General features: G+C 36.2%; 1 pseudogene; it reads right to left on the bottom strand.

Annotated features, from left to right (window-relative positions):
- The window catches only part of LOC125389262 (fructose-bisphosphate aldolase A pseudogene), a 143,926-nt pseudogene extending 141,590 nt beyond the window's left edge, over nt 1-2,336 (bottom strand).
- Between the last annotated feature and the right edge of the window lie 13,762 nt (nt 2,337-16,098).

Raw genomic sequence — 16,098 nt, 5'->3', positions numbered from 1 at the left:
CTTCTTCCTGTATCCAGGATGATAACTATATGATTTTCTTTGGGTTCACCTTATTTAGCTTCTCTAGCATCATGAATTATAGACTCACTGTTCTTTAATTATGGCTAGAATCCACTTATGAGAGAGTACATACCATATTTCTCTTTTTGGGTTTGGGTTACCTCACTCAGTAAAGCGTTTTCTATTTCCATCCATTTGCATACAAATTCTTTTCTTTTAATTAAAAATTTTCACCTCCTTCCATTCCCCAATTTCCCTCCCATTGCCCCCATTTGCCCTCCCCCTCCCTCTCCAGTCCTAAGAGAAGTCAGGGTGCCCTGCACTGTGGGAAGTCCAAGGCCTTCCCCTGTCCATCCAGGTATAAGAATGTGTGCATCCAAACAGACTAGGCTCCCCAAAAGCCAGTACATGCAGTAGAATCAAAACCCAGTGTCATTATCATTGGCCTCTCAGTCAGTCCTCATTCTCAGCCATATTCAGAGAATCCAGTTTGATCACATGCTTGTTCAGTCCCAGTCCAGCTGGACTTGGCGAGCTCCCATTAGATCAGTCCCACCGTCTTAGTGGGTGGATGTATACCTCGCGGTCCTGATTTCCTTGCTCATGTTCTTCCTCCTGCTTTTCATCTAGGCCTTGGAAGCTCAGTCCAGTGCTCCAATGTGTGTCTCTGTCTCTATCTCCATCCATCGCCTGATGAAGGTTCTATGGTGATATGCAAGATATTCATCAGTGTGGCTATGGGACAAGTCCAGTTCGGACATCCTCTCCTCTGCTGCCCAACAACCTAACTGGGGACATCTCCTTGGAGACCTGGGTACCACTCCAGAGCCAAGTCTCTTGCCAACCCTAAAACGGCTCTCTTAATGAAGATATCTTCTTCCCTGCTCCTATATCTGCCCTTCCTCCATCTCCACCCTTCCACTCCCCGAAGCTCTCCCCAATCTTTCCCTTCTCCCTTCTCTCTCCCCCTCTCCCCTTCCCCCAACCCCATTCTTACCCCCACCCCCTCCCACATGTTCCCAACTTTTGCTTGGTGATCTTGTTTTCCTTCAATTTCCAGGAGGATCTATATATGTTTTTCTTTGGGTTCACCTTGTTATTTGGCTTCTCTAAGCTTGTGAACTATAGGCTTAATGTTCTTTGTTTATTCCTAGAGTCCCCTAATGAGTGAGTACATACCATATTCACCTTTTTGGGTCTGGGTTATCTCACTCTGGATAGTATTTTCTATTTCCATCCATTTACATGCAAAATTCAAGATGTAATTGTCTTTTACCACTGAGTAGTACTTTAATATGCATATATTCCACACATTCTTTATTCATTCTTCCACTGGGGGGTGTCTAGGTTGTTTCCAGGTTCTGGCGATTACAATAATGCTGCTATGGACATAGTTTAACAAATTCTTTTGTAGTATGATTGGGCAACTCTTGGGTATATTCCCAAGAATGATATTGCTAGATCCTGAGGTAGGTTGATTCTCAATTTCCTGAGAAACCATCACACTGATTTCCAAAGTGGTTGCACAAGTTTGCATTTCCACCAGGAATGGATGAGTGTTCCCCTTACTCCACATCCTCTTCAGCATAGGCTCTCAGTGGTTTTTTTTGATTTTAGCCATTCTGACAGGTGTAAGATGGTATCTCAGAGTTGTTTTGATTTGCATTTCTCTGATTGCTAAGTAGGTTGAGCATGACTTTATGTGTTTTTTGGCCATTTAGACTTCTTCTGTTGAGAATTCTCTGTTTAGTTCAGTACAAGAACTCTTATCTAGCTGAAATTTCACATAATGTGTAGTAGATGAGGGGTTATTTGACAATGATTAGATAGAAGAAGTGGATAAATGATGGATAATGGGTAAATTATGTTGCCACCCTGGGCTGTGGTGTCATCTAGACCCAAAATGTGTCTGAGGACTGTGTCTGAGGACCATGTCTAGGTTCATGATTCTACTACAGCCAGGGTCTGTGTTAATATCCATGACTCCTGTTACCATTGAAGGCCCAATCGGATGACCGGGGTCTAGGCTGCTACTGAAGCCATGCTAATCTGGGTGACCTGCAATGCCAATTAAGACCACAATGACATCCTGACCCTGGGCTGTTGCCAAAGATCATGTCTGGGTCCATATTGCTACTACAGCCTGAGTCTGTGCTGATATCTGTCACCTGTATTGCAAGCAAAGGGCACACGGATGTCCCAGATCTGAACTGCCACCTGTGGTCATGTTGGTGTCCGAAGGCTGTGCTGCTGCTGGACTCATACAGAACTGAGTAACAGGAGCTGCCACCAGGGACCATGGCTGGGTCCATGGTCCAACCACAGCAAGAATCCATGTTGATACCCATGGCTCAGGTTACCACCAAGGGCAAAGTGGACATCAGAATCCTGGGCCACTATCTAGGGAAACATTGGTGTCTAAGAGCTGCCCTTCTATTGGGAGCGTACAGGAAAATGATATCATCTAGTCCTAGGCTACCTTCAAGGGTTCCATGGCCTGCCAACGCTGTGGTCTGTGTTGATATCCATGACTCCTGTTACTGCCTAAGGCAGTGAGGATAAGGCTGCAGAGAGTTGACCCCACCCCTTACTGCCTATAGCGCTAGGGAGAAATGGCCCTGCACCTTGCCTGGGCAACACAGTACAGTTGTCCCCCTTGGCAGAAGTATGGGTGAGCCAGTCTTGAAGACAGGAGAGTGGGAGAGCTAGCTCCACTGTCTGCAATTTGGTGGCAAGGGCTAGAGAGAGATACCATACTTGTCCCTTACTCCCTGTCGCCTACTGCAGGTGGTAAAAGTTGGCCCCAGGGTCATGAGAGTGGAAAGAGCTGACCATGTCCCTCTTGGTCTGCAGCACTTGGAAGAGCCAGCCCTGCCCCTCACTAAGGCAGCTTAGTAAGGATGATCATATTGATGGGGGCACAGGAGAACTGACCAGCAAATGTGTCTGGATGATCTAGACCCACCCCTCATCTGCCACAATGTAGAAAGGGTGAGGGATAACCCTCCTCCACCCGCCACTCCTCACTACCTGTGATGGCTTGAAGAACTGGTCCTGAGGTATTGAGAGCTGGAGAGCTGGTGATGAAAGGAAGCCCTCATCAGCTGTGGCACTCGAGAGGGCATCTCACCTGGGCAGCACAGTAGAGCTGTTGGGAACCCATGAACCAGCTCTGAGGTCATGAAAGCAGTGGAGCTGACCCCACTTCCCTTCATATGACCCATACAGCAATCAGGAGAGCATATGGGCCTTGCATCTTTCCTGGGCAAAGCAGAAGAGCTGGTCCTATTGGTGTGAATGTGGGGGAGCAGGCTCTGAGGGCCTGAGGGCACGAGAACTGGCCCAACTCCTCAATGCAGAGAGCATTGAGTAAACTGACAGTCCAGTGCTGGAGAGCTCAAACATGTAGAGACAATGGCAGAAATCTGCCAGACTGGCCAACCTAGCTACTACCCAGGCCCAGAACCAGGGATATGAGTTAGTCCACCCCAACACTGACCTTTCCTAGGAAGTGCTGGAACATGGGAAGGGAACAAACCTACAGATCCGAAACTGGAGGATCTATAAGACACAGGACAACAGGAAATCCAAGAGAAATCCCAGTGAAAGCCCAGTGTTGATAGTGTAGCAGAAGCCAGAGGCCTAAAACCAGGCCAATGAGTGACTCAGCAGTGAACATTTACAAAAATACATACGTGGACAAAGGGTAAACTGCGTGAGTCATCATGTTATACTACAACTTTCACATTTCTTTTGTTTTGTTTGTTTGTTTTTTGCTTTTTTGATTTATTTTAAATTTGGTTTTGTTTTGGGGTGGAGGTTGAAAGGGCAGAGAGTGGATGCTACAGGACAGCGGGATAAGTGGGGCTGACATGGATGATGTGACATCCACAAAGAATCAGTAAAAATTATAAATTTGAATAATGAGGTTAATTGAGCAAGATACAATGAAAACACAGTCTAACATTTTGTCTTAAAAATCAAAAAAAAAGAGGTATGGCTTTCACAATGATGGAGTGAGGACCTTTGGGAATGTATTGTTCCTGAAAACTCATACAAACACTGAAAGCATTGTAAAAGTCAACATTTTCAGGACACGACAAATTAGTCAAAGCTTTCTCACAATCTGAAGGACATTTATACGTGAAAGCTAAAGTGAAAAAGGGTTATAGGAATTTTATATTGCTCTGCTCATATTTACATACTCTACATCCATGGTAAACATAAAAAATATTCTTTCAATGAGTAGGTGAAAGGAAACAGATTTGAAGTCCTGTAAATTTTCTTCCCCAGAGCACTGTCAGATTTTAACTTGTCTGAAAACCTCTGGTAAAAGCCCCATACAGAGTATTCTTGTCATTTGATTTGGCTCAGGACTTGCTCTGTGGGAAAATACCTCTCCCCAAGGTGAGTTTTTGAAAACAAGAGATGCAAACGTTTAATCTTTCAGTTGCCTAAAAGCTATGATATTAGTTGGTGCAAACATGCATCTACCTAAATATCAAAGGGGAAATCTGATAACAACATGCTCATGGGGGCTTTCAAAAGTTCTGACATACACCTGGGAATCCAGAAATGTGTGAACATAGAGAAGTATATTAGCCCAGGAAACACATGAAAATACCATAATATTTCATCTCCAACTGTTTTTTTTTTTTTTGATTTTTCAAGACAGGGTTTCTCTGTAGCTTTGGAGCCTGTCCTTGAACTATCTCTTGTAGACTAGGCTGGCCTCCAACTCACAAGAGATCCACCCACCTCTACCTCCCAAGTGCTGGGATTATAGGTGTGCACCACCACTGCCCGGCCTCATATTGTACTGTTCTTGAGGTCCACAGTAAGAAAGTAGAGACTAAAGAAAATTTTGTAAATTACTTACTTGATTTTGAAGATATAATACAGCAAACACATCCTCAAATATACAAGACTATATGCAAGTTAATATATAAGCAAATATACAAGACTGAAACGAAACCTTTGCAACAATCCTGAGTAGCTACTTTATGTCTAATTACCTAACTGGACAACAGTGCCATCAATATCTTAGATGTGACTAATATCAATCTGGTTAGAATTAATGTCTACTTTAATATATATATATATATATATATATATATATATATATATATATATATTACTATAAATTCAGACAACTACCCATGACTGCAGGGGAAATAGAGCCAAGAGAAGAATCTACTATTACCATTTTGCTAAATTAATAAAATTTCTTACTATTTTCCAAATACCTTATGTTCAAAGATAAGTATAGATCTTTCTCCTCATCAAATAAACTTTTTTTTTTCTGGCAGAAGGAGCCTATTACAGAGAAGTACAATTGGACAAAGTACAAAGAATAAGTAATGGTGGAGTGCCCATCCCCAAATGTGAATCAATAACGTCCGGAGGCTATGGAAATATCTTTGAAACAGGCCTGGGCAGATTAAAAGATGACAGTGAAGACATCTCCTAACTAGTATCTTCTAGATGTGACAGGGATGTTATATCAGTAAACTATCAATAATGTGACTGCCTGCCTAAGTCCCCATTACTAAATATTCAAGAATGGATAGAGGAAGGGCTCACAAGGCCTAATACATACTTTAAAAGCTGGAGGAATCTACTTCTACTTTTTGAAAGCTACTTTTTTCTTTACTTTATTTTTTTTAAGGAACATGCTCCCTTATAGGTTGTGAAAGCCTAAGTACTAAGACCTATAAACAAGTACATATGGCTAGTGCTAACTACATACATACTACTTTGTGAGAGAGAGATGAGAAAGAGGTAGATTGAAAGACAGAGAGATAGATAGAGAGAGAGAGAGAGAGAGAGAGAGAGAGAGAGATATCAAGCATGGATATATGGGGTATAGGAGGAATCAAAGATGTAGGAGGGGTTGATTTCATGAAAGTACATTCCTCAGTTCTATCTTCAAGCAAATTTATCAAACATATGACCAAAATATACAATTCTTTGACATATGATCAAAGGAATCATCTTCACAGATACTTAATAAGCTATGTTCATGGCAGTTCAATTCACAATAGCTAAAAGAAATGGAACAACTGAATGTTTTTAAATGACGAAAGGATAATGAAAATGTGGTATATATACACAATGGAATACTATTCAGTCGTAGAGAAAGATGAAATTATGAGATTTACAGGTAAACATATGGAACTGAGTTACCTAACCCAGACCCAGAAAGACAAATGTTTCATGCTCTTTATTACTTGAGAATCCTTGCTCTGAATATTTAGATGTGAATAAATCACCTGGAGTAATAGAAAATACCAGGAAATTGAAAATGGACAGCATAGATGAGTGAGAGAAATAGTTCTACAGAAGAGAAAAATCAGGGTACAAGTGCTATGAAGAAGGAAATCAGGAAAATATGAGACGGCCTGGTAGTATAATCCTACCTTACTTCCTGTGATTGCTGAGTTCATGAACTCTACAAAGGAAGTTTAACTGCCAATTCACTTAACCAGTGTAATTTTGAGCTGCATTATACATACATATGTTTATGCCTATGCATAAATTGTGTTAAAAAGATGAAGGATTGCTAAGAACATGACATGTACAAATATAAACACCTTATAATAGCATCTAAATAGTTCAAGCCAACATTAATAGAACTGTTAAGACAAACAGAAAATTAAATGATGATAGTAGAAAGCAGTAATTCCTTCTCTATAATAAAAGATCAAACTTCATATAGAAAATAAAATGAAAAAATTACATGATAGAAATTGCACGTAATAGTCATATACATTACTAACGGTATAAACAGAATAAAACAGTCTTCTCAATCAAGTAGTCAGTTTATTTTTCTAATAGATAAAAGGAAGTTAAGGAAACTAGAAAGTTTATTAATATAGATGAACTAAACTATATATGTCCAAAAATGTATCGCAATGGATGAATAATAAAATAAAAGTTAGAAAATACCTTTCATTTCCCCCATAACAAGCTGGCTTTTTTTAGAAAGTAAATATGACCTGATGGCTTTTCATAAACTGTCTTTATAAAACTGAATTTTTTATTTCTAAATTTTTGAAGTGTAACAATTCGTGGACAAACAAACCTTTCTTTTTCTGATCACCTCAGAAAGCAAAATTTAAACACACTATTATTCAATAGGAACTAAAGATAAAGTCAAATATGGTGGCCTATTTCTTTGGCCAAAGTAGGAAAGAAAAGAGTTCTATCTGCCTACTTATGAATTGAGAAAATTGTCTGGAAATTATCTGAGGAGAACTATCTCACCTTTACCATAGCAGCATGACTTCCAGGTGACTTAGTCAGGGATCAGTTGCTGTGAAGATCAATGCCACTCTTCTATAGAAAAACATTTAACTGGGACTGACTTATCTTTCAAAAGTTTTCTCCATTTTGGTCTTCCCTGGATGCATGGCAGCTTGTAGACAGACATGGTCCTAGAGAGGTAGCAGAGAGTTCTACATATGTATTAGCAGGTAGCAGGAAGAGAGAGTGGCATTGGGCCTGGTTTGAGTATCTCAACCCTCAAAGTCAACCTCCTGTGACACAGTTCTTTCAACAGGTAGGCTATACCTATTCCAAGGCCATACTTCCTAATGTTGCCACATACTCACTGTATCAGGATATAGGCACAATCTGAAATGTATAACACAACAAAGATTTAAATACATGGAAAACAGAGCAACAACAACCACAACGTCTGAAAATGCATAAGAGGGTAAATCAAGAGGGGTTGATTTCATGAAAGTGCATTCATCAGTTCTATCTTCAAGCAAATTGATCAACCATATTGTCAGATTGGGAGTGTAGGCCCCAACCCCTCGCATCTATCCCACCTGGGGGGTGGGATCAGGACCACTTCCCAGAGTATTTAAATGAGTTCTCAAAAGAGGAACATGTGGTCCCTTTTCCTTCCTCCTGGAGGTCATGTTTGCAGGGCTTCCCAGTTTTCCCCTCGGGGCCACCAAAGAGCACAGAACTTCCAACCTGGGTATTTTTTATTTCAGCTTGTTTTGATTTGGCTTGATTGGGAATTTTTACATCGGCAGGGAGTTTGCGTTAGGAAATATTTGACCAAACTATGCAATTTTTTGACATATGCTCAAAGGAATCAAATCCACAGATACTTGATAAACTTTGATCATGGCAGTTCAAAAAATTACACACACACACACACACACACACACACACACATATGCGCACGTGCGCAAATCCTTGAAGAACAAACAAATGCATGAATACCATATTCATGTTCATTGGCTGGAAATTTAAATACTGTAGATAGTTATACATAGGAATTTTAGATTATGTTTATTGAAATAAAATTTACAAAACAAACAACTTAATTCACATGGAAACATAAAAGACCCTAAAGAGTCAAAAATAATGTTGAGAAAGAACAGAGGAGGCAGCATAATACTTTTGAACCTCATACTACAAAAGTATTGACAGAGGTTTCTATCCTGTCTAATCCTATAGTCATTTAGTACCAAAGAAATACACAGAAGTCTACATTAATTTAAAACTGGTTGACCTATTAGTTCAAGCTTCTTACTAACTCATATAACTTTTTTACATAATATACAAAATAAACTCAAAATAAATTTATATTTTATATATGACATGAAAATATCAGATTCTTAGAAGATACAATTGATGATTTATTCATATTCATTCTTGAATAGTAACAAAAATATAGGGAAAAAACTAGGTTTCGTGCATGAGAGGATATTGTCAGCAAAACAAATAAATAAACTATAGATCTGTAACATATTAATATTTCTTTTTTGTCATTTTCAAGTAAATCATTTGATTTTAAATAACTGATCTAAACAATATACATGTATTTAAAACATTAACTCTGATTAGGAATATAGATAGTTTAAAGGAACAAGAAAATTAAAACAATATATTTAAAAATACCCATTAACACAAAGCAAGGTGATAGTGAGCAACAGTCAGGAAAAAAAAAAAGATACAAGATCTAAAGAAAACAAACTTCAAAATATAAAGCAACTTTTGACTAATTACATTAAATATACCGATTAAATAATTCTGTTCCAAGGTCAAGACTAGGGCAATAAATTCCTTTTGAAAAATGTGTATGCTGCATACAAGAGGCTGTGATGGAAACATTAGTCTTCTAATTCTCAATATTAGAAAATTTCATTGAATAATTCCATCAGATTTTTTATTCTAAACATTATGTATTAGGTGTTTGCGTATGCATATTGAAAATTTGTAATATTTTTCTGAAGAGTCTTGGTTAATAGAGTATTTAGAATATTCACTTATTTTCTATAGAAGCATATTTTAACTATTTTATATGTTGTTGGTGGAGTGTGTGCTATTGGTTCATTATTATGATTACTTTTAATGCTCCTAAGACCCTATTTCCATCCTTAAAGAGAAAAGATTTTAATCCATTGTGTTAACTATTTATCAAGGTACAACAAAATGACAAAATAACGTTTAAAGTTTAGAAAGATATATTTGTTTCAAATATCTTCTTGATTGGTTACCAATAAACAGTTTATGAGAAACAAGGAGCTAAGTAACTCCATGCATGAAAGTTTCAAATAATTTTAGAAATTATAATATAATGTGATGACATTGGATGGATGTTCTTAGTATATCTGGATATAATGGTCTGCAATAGAATATACTCATGAATTTGAATTCTCAACATATTAATTAGATACAATATTCTAAAATTTTTAAGTATGACATGGAGGAGATACTTATTGCCTGAATGCTTAGAAATAAAATTGTTAAAAACAAAATGCAGAAATTTGTCCCATAGTTGCCTGAACGTTGATGTCACAGCTGCATAGAATATCTATCTACCTTTCAACTAAGAACATTAATAGGTATTAAATTGAAAATTGTTTGACATTAATTGGGCTCTAGATGTGTGAAAACATTTATTTGACAAATTCTCATGAATTTCTTTTCTTTCTTTCTTTCTTTCTTTCTTTCTTTCTTTCTTTCCTTCTTTCTTTCTTTCTTTCCTGATAGGAAAAACTTCCAATATCCTGTGGATAAGGCCTTTGCCGAGACAATTGATTTGACACTCTCATCTATAGAAGAAGTGATCTCTTACACTTCAATAGCATCATCACCAATAGTAATTGAAGGGGTTAACCCAGTATTGCCTTAGAAAGTGGTATTGCATTACCTGTGATAGTTGTTCTGCACCAAAATGATGATTCTTCTCAAATCAACCCTTAACACTTCTCTTTGCTTCTAGATCTAATTAGTTTTAAGACACATCAGGCCCTAAAGGCAAAGTACAGAGTGTAATTCATGAGGAGTTGTGCAACAATCTAAAACAACGATTTCAGTGTTTTAATTGAATTGAGTAGAAATGTAGGTAACATACATGACATGGATATTATGAGTGTGAAATAAATATTAAAAACTTACCGAGTGTATCAGACAGAAAATTTTTAACACGGATTCTTAATCAGAGATTTGATATCTAAAGCTATAGCTCAGGCAACAAAAAAGATTCAGTTTGGCTGATTTCTTTATTGAAACAGAACTAATGTGTTTGTTAATTAGAAAATTAGAAATATCTAATGTCATTTTCTTTATTATATAGGAATAATTTTAATGACTTTGGGAAATTATACTGTGAGAGTATATTTACAAATTTAAATGTATTAAAAAGCAAATTGTTTAGTGTCCACAAGTTTGTGTACTTACTGTAGGTTCTCTTGCTGTTAATATTTAACTTCATTCCGTTGTGATCTGATTAAATACAGAATTTCATCTCAATTTTATTATATTTGTAGAAACTTGTTTTGTGTCATAACTTGTGACTTGTTTTGAAGTAAGTTCTGAAAGTTACTGAGAAGAATATGTATTCTTTACTATTTTTGTGAAATATTCTGTAGATGTTTATTCAGTCTATCTGATTTACTATGTCATTAATTTCAATTTTTCTCTTTTTAATTTTTGTCTTGATGACCCGACTATTGGTGAGAGTTGAGGAATAAAGTCAATCACTATCATTGTATTTGATTCATTTGTGATTTTAGATCTAGTAATAAATCTTTTATGAAACTGGGTGCATACATAATTAGAAAAATAATATCTTCGTGGTGGATTGTTCTTATAATGAATGTGAATACAAAATCATTTTTCTTATCTGATCTCACTATCTCTGTTTTGAAGAATGTTTTGTCAGATATTAGAATAACCATTCCTTAGTTTCTTAGTTTTTTCTCACTACACTTTTACATGAAGGTAGTTTTTATATAGCTAACATAATCAGCTTCTAATATAACCTGCTAGTCTTTGCCTTTTTATTAGGGAACTGAGACCATTAACATTTAGCACTGTTGGGACTGGAGAGGTGGTTGAGTCTTTTAAACTGTCTGCTGCTTTCCCAGAAGACATAGGTTTTATTCTCAGCACCCAGATGGTGAATTACAATTTCTAGCCCCAGTCCCAGGGTATCTGACACAATTTTCTGACCTCTGTGGGCACCAAGTCCTATATTTGTTCATGCTCCTACATGCAGAGGGAAAGCTTATACATAAATTAAAAATACAGAAAATTTTAAAAAATCATAATTGTTAATTCTTGCTGATATTTTAAATTTTGAGGTGTTTTCCTAGACTAATTTTAATGAGCAATCCTGGAACTGTTTATTTATTTTCTATGAATTTGTTATTTTTCTATTAAATAATAATTGAGTCAATGAAGAAATCAAACAAGCTGAATGAAAATGAAAATACAGCAGACCAAACCTATGAGATGCAATGAAGGCATTTCTCTTCAGAGAAATGTTTATAGTGCTGAGTGCTTATGTGAAAATAATGGAGATGTCAGAAATATTTTACTTAATAATATATCTAAAAGTCATAGAAAAATCAGAACAAACAAAATCCCCAAAAAGAGAAGACAGGAGGAAACAATTAAAATCAGAGAATATATGGAGGTATGGCTCTGTGGTAGGGTGCTGACCTAGCATGTGTAAGGACCCAAGTTTGATTCCCAGTATTTCCCTCTTCCTCAAAAGATAAGGGTAGAAATTAATTTCATACAATAAAAATACAAAGTCAGTAAAGTGAAGACGTAGTTCTTTAGAAAGATAAACAAGATTGTGAACCCTTAAGAAATTTAGCCTTAAGAAATAAAAACAAGTTTCAAACTGATAATTTATTTAATATTTCTAATTTAACAGATAACAATGAAATTAAGAAAAAATACCATAAAGACATGTTTTAAAACCTTTATTGCATTAAAGTGGAAAATGTAAAAGAAATATGTAGTGATGGAGCTGCAGGCAGGCCTGCTTTTCATCCCACCCGGCTCCCGCACAGCTAGCTTAGCCCCGGAAATAACAACACACAAATTGTATTCATTTAAGCACTGCCTGGTCCATTATCTCTAGAGAGTTAGTTACTGACTAACTCTCATATCTTGATATTAACCCATTTCTAATAATCTATGTAGCACCATGAGGTGGTGGCTTACCGGAAAAGATTCAGCATGTCTGACCTGGTGTCTGGCTGAGGAACCTTCCCGCTTCCCAGAATTCTCCTGTTCTCATTGCATCACCTCTACTTCCTGTCTGGTTTTCCCTCCTATACTGCCTGCCTGGCCAATCAGCGCTTTATTAAAATATGATTGACAGAATACAGATAATTCTCCCGCACCAGACATGGACATATCTCTAGAGGAATACAACATACTAAAAGTAAACCAAGAGGAAATAAATGATTTAAACAGACCCATAGCCAGAAATGATATTGAAGTATTAATAGAAATCCTCACAACTAACCAAAAGTTCAGAATCAGATGAATCCACTGTATAATTTGACCAGAACTTCAAAGAATAACTAACAGCAATACTACTTAAATTATTCTATAAGCTAGAAAATAAAGTAAGATATCTACTCTTTTGTGAAGCCAACATTACCTTCATAATAAAATAAGATACACATATAAAAACATACATGCACGCACACTAAAAGTATTGATCAATTGTCTAAAGAACACAGATGCAAACATTTTCACTATAATACTGGCAAATGTAATCCAAAGTCATATGAAAATTACCATTCAACATGACCACTTTGGCTTCATTACAGAAATTCAAGAATGATTCATACCCTCAAAGACAGAAATCACATGATCATCTTATTAGATGCTGACAATCTCCATCAAATCCTAGGAAGACTTTATGATAAAGTTATGAAGAATCTATGGCTAGAGGAGCATACCTCAGCATAAAAAGACTATAAACATCAAAAATATGGTCAATGTAAAACTAAATAAAGAACATTTTGTAGAGTTTCCACTAAGACAAAGAACAAGACAAAGAAGTCCGTTCTCTTCACTCTTATTTAGTATAATGTTCAAAACATTAGTTACAGCAATAAACTAAGAGAAGAAAACAAATGGAATACATATAAATAAGGAAGAAGTCAATGTCCTTACTTGAAGAGAATATGATTCTATAAATATGAGACCCTAATGACACCACCAAAAGTTTTCAGAGATGATAAAATGTATTCAGAAAGATAACAAGGTGCAAAATTAGCACACAGAAATATGTAGCTTTCCCATACTAATTATAAACAAACTGAAAAATAAGTCAGCAAGCAACAAAATCGCATTCACAAAATGCAAAAACTAAATTAATTACATGAGAATAAGCCTAAATAATAAAATTAAGTGTCTCTGGAATAAAAGCTATAAGACCCTAAAAAAATTGAAAAAGACAGAATCCCATATGCTCATGATTAACTGGATTAATACTGAAAAATGTTTGTCTGACTAAAAGCATTCTACATATTCAGTGCAATGCCAATCAAAATACTCAGATCTTTCTTCATAAATCTAGAAGCAACAATCTCAAAATTAATACAGCATCATAAGACTAAGGATGTTCAAAGCAAACCTGAACAAAAAGAATATTGCAAGAAGTGTTACTATACCTAATTTCAAATACTACTACAGACCCACAGTAATCAAAACAGTTTGGCACTGGTAAAATAACAGCTAAAAATCATTTATTGGAGGAGAAGATATAGATATAACTTCACATAACTACAGTTAACTGATTTAGCTCCTTTTCAACTTAGAATAGTTTCAACTGCATGCATGTCTATGCATCAGTTGTGTCCCTGGTGCCCATGTAAGCTTGAAGGGGGCATCACATTTCTTGGAAATGGAGTTACAGATGGTTGTGGGTCACCATGTGTATGCTAAAACTCAAATTCTGGCTCTCTGGAATAACATTCAGTATTCTTAACCACTGAGCCAACTTTTCAGCTTCTACCTATGTCATCTTTGACAGCAAGTCAAAAAATATGCGCTGGAGAATAGACAACACCTTCAAAAATGTTTCTAGGTAATGAGGTTTACAATAAGATAAAAAAAATGTGGAACACATGTGTAATGAAAGTTATAACACTATAAAGAAAAGTGAAATCATAATTTTAGAGGTAAATGTATATCTACATCTATCTCTTTCTCTATATCTATCTATATCTATCTATATCTATCTATCTATCTATCTATCTATCTATATATATATATATATATATATATGTTGAGGCTAAAATAATGTCATATGTTTGTTCTCATGGGGCCTAGATTAAATTCTTTTGTTGGATGTGTGCAACATGGAAACTAGGAAATAAGAAATATACCATTGGCAAGGGACATTTAATGTGAGGGCATAGACAGTACATTATAGATGAAGTGAATATCCGTGGGTGAATTCTTAACAAATAAACATTTAGGTAGGTAACAGAGTGATGAAGCTGGGTAAATCAAGGGCAAGGTAAAAGGCTTAACCAAACTGAAATGTACATGAAGAATTTACTTGGGAAACTATGTTCTTGAAGCCAATAATTAAAAATAGTAAGAGAGAACAGTAGAACACATATGGTATAAAATAAAAAATGAGCTAAATATCTATGCAGACTTGAAAACAGGAGGTAATAGAAAGGAAGAGAAAAGGATAGTTTAACCAAAAAATAATGATGTTTGAAGATGTCCTATAAAACTCTCTAGTTTTTAAGCTAATTAAATGTAAAATATTTTAAAAAACAACTTGAATGAAAGTACCCTACATTATTGAATAATAGTGCTTCTTGAAGTCATGAGATAGTCAATGATAATCTCTGTTATAGGCACTCATTCAAATGCTTTCATTTGCCTACCATAATGAGTTGATAACTCTATATAGTAAAGACACTACACTGGTTGCAGAACACAGAGAATTCAGTCTTGAACTAACAAGGAAACACTTCTTGCTAGCTTTCACACTGCTGTAAGGTACTGGGCAAGCTGTTTGGAAGAAAACAATATGAATGGTCTTATTAAGTATTGAATCTGCCAAGCATGATGTGTCCACTGGTGCAACCATGAAAAATTCTTTATGGAGGCAATTAACCACTTTCTTGATTGGATTTGAGGCATATTCCACAATATAGAGTTCATGTTTGATACTGTCAACATGGAAGAAAAAACCCACAAAACTTGGGTAGAGAGGGTAGTCATAGACCCTAGAGGAGAGTCCATTGTGTGTCAAAATGGTTATGTGATCAAACTGCCTACTAAATATTTATGTCTATAGCCATAGACCATAGATTTGTGCTGCTTCCAAGATTACTTAGAGATGCTTCTTATTGCAGTGGGTAGAAGAGTAACATTAATGTAGAGTTACATTACTGATCAAAGTGCTGAAAATAAGTGATTATGAATATTCAGCTGTAGATGGGACTCTACATTACATTCTCCCAAGGCTCAGTGAACATCACACAGAAGATGGAAGATAGAATGGAAAATCTAGAAGACATAAAGGAGAGGTATATAATGTTGTCTTATGGACATGACATTGCTGCTGCACATATGGACTCAGAGCAGCTATATAGCTACTTGTACATTATCCACGCAATCACCTGATTATGATAACTGCTCTATGGATACCAAGTCAGTCTTCTTTCCAGGCGTCTGTCATTGCTTAATGGGGTCGTAAACAAGCAACCAATGTGACATAACTTCAGCAGCATGAACTCACACTCAACAAATCTGAGAGGATATGACCACTGCTCAGTGCCCAGTCTGTCTGAC

This window comes from Myodes glareolus, chromosome X (assembly GCF_982192425.1).
Source record: "Myodes glareolus chromosome X, mMyoGla1.1, whole genome shotgun sequence".
Classification (NCBI taxonomy): domain Eukaryota; kingdom Metazoa; phylum Chordata; class Mammalia; order Rodentia; family Cricetidae; genus Myodes; species Myodes glareolus.
The sequence above is the reverse complement of the archived record's forward strand: the minus strand, read 5'-3'. Positions and strand labels throughout refer to the sequence as shown.